This window comes from Geospiza fortis, unplaced genomic scaffold, assembly GCF_000277835.1.
Source record: "Geospiza fortis unplaced genomic scaffold, GeoFor_1.0 scaffold603, whole genome shotgun sequence".
Classification (NCBI taxonomy): domain Eukaryota; kingdom Metazoa; phylum Chordata; class Aves; order Passeriformes; family Thraupidae; genus Geospiza; species Geospiza fortis.
The window spans coordinates 234,188-239,343 of record NW_005054460.1 but is presented as its reverse complement, the minus strand read 5'-3'; positions in this window follow the sequence as shown (position 1 = coordinate 239,343).

The window sequence follows — 5,156 nt, the reverse complement described above, 5'->3', positions numbered from 1 at the left end:
GCTGTTACCGCGGGTCTGAAACGCCAGAACAACTTTGAGCGTTTCCGCCTGGCACCGCTCGGTTGCCCGGGCAGCTCCTCGGGAGGTGTATTCCCGGGACGGCGATGCTCGGCAGCACTCGCTCTTGCTGCGGAGTTTGTTTATGCTGACTTGATGAGTCTGAGTAAAGCACGTCTATGCCTCGAGTCCAAGGCAGTGCCTGCTCGGACTCAGACTCAGGTTTTGGGAGTAAAGTGAGGGAAGCAGGAGCGGGGGTGGGCGGGCGGCTCTGCACTAGCAGCCCTGTCACCGCGTTCCTCCTGTATCCCTGAAAGGGACCTGCCGAGCCCTGCTTTATCCCGGAGTTTCTTGGGCGTTTCGTACGAGTCAGCCTGCCTTCTGAACAAGGTTTCGGATGATCGCTTGGGTCATGACTTGAACTTTGTTACAGGTGCTTTGTGCCCGAGGACCGTAACTTTAGTCACAGGTCTTGGGTGTGCTGCCTTGTAAACCTGCACTCATCTGTGCCACAGCCTGACGGCGCTCTGCAAGGAGCAAAGGCTGCCTCCTCTATTCATCAGTTCCCCAGGACACAGGGAGCAGCTTCACATGCTATGCTAGAAGCTGTCCTTGTCCGCGGTGTTGGTGAAGTCCAGCCTTGGTCACTTGAAGGTGTTCTAGATGCAGCTGCAGGGAAGTTGGAAGAGCAGAGTAGGATACAAGCAATGTGGGGACTTGGCCATTGCACCTCTGTCTCATGTACAGTTTGCTTTTTGAACAGCAAAGGCATTTGTGAGAAAATTTCATTCAGGTAATAGCAGCTGCTCACAGATGCTCTTTGCCAGAGGAGAATGCTGATCACTCTTCTCAATGTGTGCACTCTGAGAGAACTTCTGTCTTAAAGTCAGTTCTTCTTTAAATGAACCCCTTTTATAATTCACATAACAGCCGGGCAAGCATCAGCACCCAGAAGCTGCTTCCATGAGTGAGTGGGGGCTTGGCTTCTAAAATCTGTTTAATGAGAGTATGTGTAGTCTACACCACAGAGTTTTGCACCTAGAGTGGTGTGGACTCAAAAAGTTTAAATACACTTTTATCTATCCTTATCTGACGTTTGTGTTCCTGCATGTCTTGTATGACTACAGTTATGCTGACAAAAAAGCCTCACAGTCTTGAGTCTGGGAATATCAACAGTCTTCCTGTTGCTCTGAGACTTAGCTCAAGGGTTTTCTCATTAATCTTTAAGAGACGCTGCTCATTTTTCAATGGGTGTTAGATTTTAGTTGTCCTTGCTTTCTCAGTGTGAGATTTCACAAGATAGTTAAGGCTGATCTACTAGCAAGCTGGTTCAGCTTCCTTCCCCGTATTCCAGGCTCCTATTTCTGCTGCCTGCCTTGTGTTGTTACTGGCCAGCTGAGTTCAAAAAGTTTACCCTGGAGAAAACTCTTCTTCCATTCCATTTTTTAGGGTGGTTGGTTTTCTCAGCAGAGCTTCAGCTCTTTCACAGGTAGGCCCAACAAGCTCTGCTTAATGTGAGGGAAGTACCAGGAGTGTGTGGAGGAAAGGGTCGAGTACAACCAGCCCCTGCAGCACCCACAGCCGATCACTTGGTAATCTCAGATGTATGGTGAGGCTGGACTCTGGGAGCCTCATTTTTCCTTTGGCCCTGGGACCCTACTGAGCAAAGTGTTTATGCTCAATAAATAGTGGAGCATAATGTCAAAGGAGATTCACAGTTCTCTCCTACCATGCCCCAGTGTGGCAAGAGGCAGGATTTTAAGAGCAGTATCATTGCAGACATTAATTTGGTAAGGAGCTCAGAGCTGTATTAGAAATGTCTGTGGACATTTTGGGAAGGTCAGGTAACCTGGTTCACTGTCTACTTCTTTATTTTAGCAAATGCTAATAAACTCAGGTGTGGCAACTTTGTTCTGCTGTGTTATGTGGTTATATATTTTTATGTAACATAGCATTTAGGAGTGTGTTAATGGACCAGGTACTTGTAGCCAGTCTGCTCTTGTGCAAACTGTACCTTGGTCTGTAGCTTACAGCTTACGTGCTGTGGATAGGCTAATGCAGAGGGCAGTGGGCAGTGCTTCCATTTTTCCTCTCAGGTACCTAGTTGTTAGTAAGTGGCGCCACATTTATATGCAGCGTAGATGAATCAACTGATTAATTGGACTGTTCTAATAAAAAGTCTTGTTTGCACTTTGACCTTAATGTATGAAGTCATAGCCTGAGGGTGTTTAATTGTTTTAAAAATTTCTTGAAGATAGAAATCAAGAATGAAGATGACAGTCCTCATGTAGTGGTAGAGATAAAATCAGAATAAACAAAATTACTTTTGTGTGTCTGTGACCGTGTTTAGTGAAAAATGTATCTTGTATATTTTTTTTAAGGAATGTTTATGAGAAGAGACTCAACTTCTGTAGCACATGCTGAGTTTGTCTTTCAGGGTGTACGTGTGAATACCTGAAAGGTTGTTCTCCATCTAAGTGATGCCATTGTGAAAAGGAAATACTGTGTTTGCTCACAAGTGTAGATACCAGCCTTTGCTTTGGTTTTGTTTTCGTTAGGACTCCCACTTCTCAGTGTGTGTTGTAAGACTCATTACAGAGCTGTGGGGGTCCCTTGGGGTGCTTGTAACCTCCTAAAGGCACCATTCGCTGGGGTGCCAAGGGAATGAAACTGTGGGGAATTACCATGTACTGTTTCTTGGGTGTAAGACAGGAGTGGTAAGGCTAAGTGCTAACAGAGCACTATGGTGGCATCTGTTTTGAAGGGAGTGAGACAGCATCACAGTTTACATTGCAGAGTAGCATTCCCTGGTGCTCCCATCCTCTCCTGAGTAAAGAGCTGTAAAGGTCAAAACACTGGTTCTGCTGCCTTTGGAAAAGTCAGCTCTTTTGTTGCTTGCTGTGTTAATAGAACTAAGAGCTGTTGTCTCTTATAGAGTAAGTTCTTTTTCACTCCATTTTCCACAACCATGAAGCCTTTGCAATGGTGAAAAACAAAAGCCTACCAAATATGTAATGGAGTAAGCCTTGCTCTAACAAAAGCTTTCTAAAAGTCTCCTTAAATTTGCATTTGCAGGTAAAGGTCTTCTGCCTCTTAATCATCCTTCTACCTCATTTAAAACTGACAGTTGACCTCCCTGTTTATACTTGACTTCTCCTGACTGTGGAAATACAAAACAGTGAACTGTCTCATTATCCCTCATCAAACTCCGCCTTACTTTCATTGCCTTAATGCTCACAAAGTTTGGGCAACAATTACATCTGCTGGTGAGACCCTGTCATGCTAACAACAATCTCCTTGTGTTCTCATCTTCCTCTTCCATCCAGTAATGTATGCTTGACCTCCGGGTTGCAGAGTTGTGATCATTATTTATTTTTTTTGTGCAGCAGAATCAAAAACCTTTTCAGTACTGTTTCAGAACTCCAGTACAGTTAGCAGATACTATGTGAAACAATTAGTTTGTGCAGCTTGGCAGATGCTAGCCTATTCATCTGCTTCCTAGCTTTTATCCCAAAAAGTTCCCTTCTGTGCCAGTGTATTATTAGTCTCCTGTGCTGTTTGGCATCTCTTGTCTGCTGATTGCATTCTTCTAACTGACGGGTGTTGCTTAAATTTCCCTTTGGAGCTTAATGCGGACACTTGGATCAGGCAAGTGGAATGGCTGGCCCTTGGCAGGGCTCACTGCTGCTACTTTGTGCTGAGCATGCACACAAGTGTAGAGTCTCACAGCATTTCACACCAAACTACATATACATGTGTATTCACATGTGCATGTGATACTTGTCTGCCACAGTCTGTAAAGACTGGCAAGGAGCTGTTTCAGCATTAGAAAATTCTGAGAAAGGTGTGCCAGAAGGAGATTTCTCAGAAGGAAGAGATTTAGAAAGCAAGCATGGGCAAAACGTGACAGTTTTATTTTAAAGTACATGTGAATGAAGTAGAAATCTGACTTGCTCAGCCTTGTTTAGTGAAATTGGACATAATGACACTTTTGTTGTGTATGAGTCTTGTTCCCATCAGTGTAGGGACCTAGCACACAGTAAGCATCTTCAGCTTTTTAAGTTGTTTTCTTAATGGAAGCTTAAAGTGAAATTTTGACGCCTTTAAATAATGATTTGATAATGCTGTGTATGAGGCAGCATGACAAATGTACCACTGCACTGCTTGCAAGTTGAAGTCTTACTGCGTTAATTCTGGTTTGGTTTTGGTTTGTTTTCTTTCCTTCCTTTTACCTCTTTCTCAGTCCTCTTTAACCTTCTTTTGATCTTTCTTCTGTACACTCAATTAATTCCTCTCCTTATCTTTTAGTTTTTGAATTATACCTTGTAAATAAGTTAAATGAGAACTAAAATGAACATGTGCTAATCAGCACTTCCTCATGCAAGAAGCAAAGCAGCCCTTCTCAGGAGCTAGGAGAGGCCAGAGGTTTCTTACCAGAATGTCCCAAAGGTGTTGCTTCTGATTAGAAGATGCATGACTCTCTTGAAAGCTTTCTCCTTTTTCTTAATGAAAGGCTAGGCTGTGAAAAGAGCTGTATTTCCTCTTGAGTGATTCTTTCCAGGGAACTAGCTTTTGCATTAGTGTCTTGTTACAGTTTCTAGCCTGTTACGGTTTTGGGTGTTTCTAGGGCAGTAGCAGCCTGTAAATGGTATGATTGGAGATGGTATATTACAGTCTGCAGAACTTCAGACTGGTAAAATTATTGCTGCATATTAAGGAAATGAATTTGGATTCAGATGGACATGGTTTGAGGTTCCAGTTTGTCTGTCACCCTTTTAAAACCAGGAACAAAATCTAGGGCGTTTTTTAGCAATAGTGAATCTAGCTCACCAGCTGCATAAAATAAGTACAGGTACTATCCCTAATGTACACAGAGGAAGTTTTCATCATCTCTTTGCTAAAAAGAGAACCAGTGAGGCTTGGTGAGAGACAGACATACATGCATAAAAGTGTTCAAAAAGAGATAAGAAAGGACCAGAACTAATGAATGAGAATGTTGAGAGAGCATCATGGTGTACAGAAAGGTAGTGTTAATTTCTCATTTTACAAGAAACTTCGCTAACCTAATGGGCCAGAAGAGCAGATGTACTTTGAAGATAATTACTTATTTTACAAAACCTAGATGCCTTGTGGAATAAGATGCTACATGATAGCTTTGA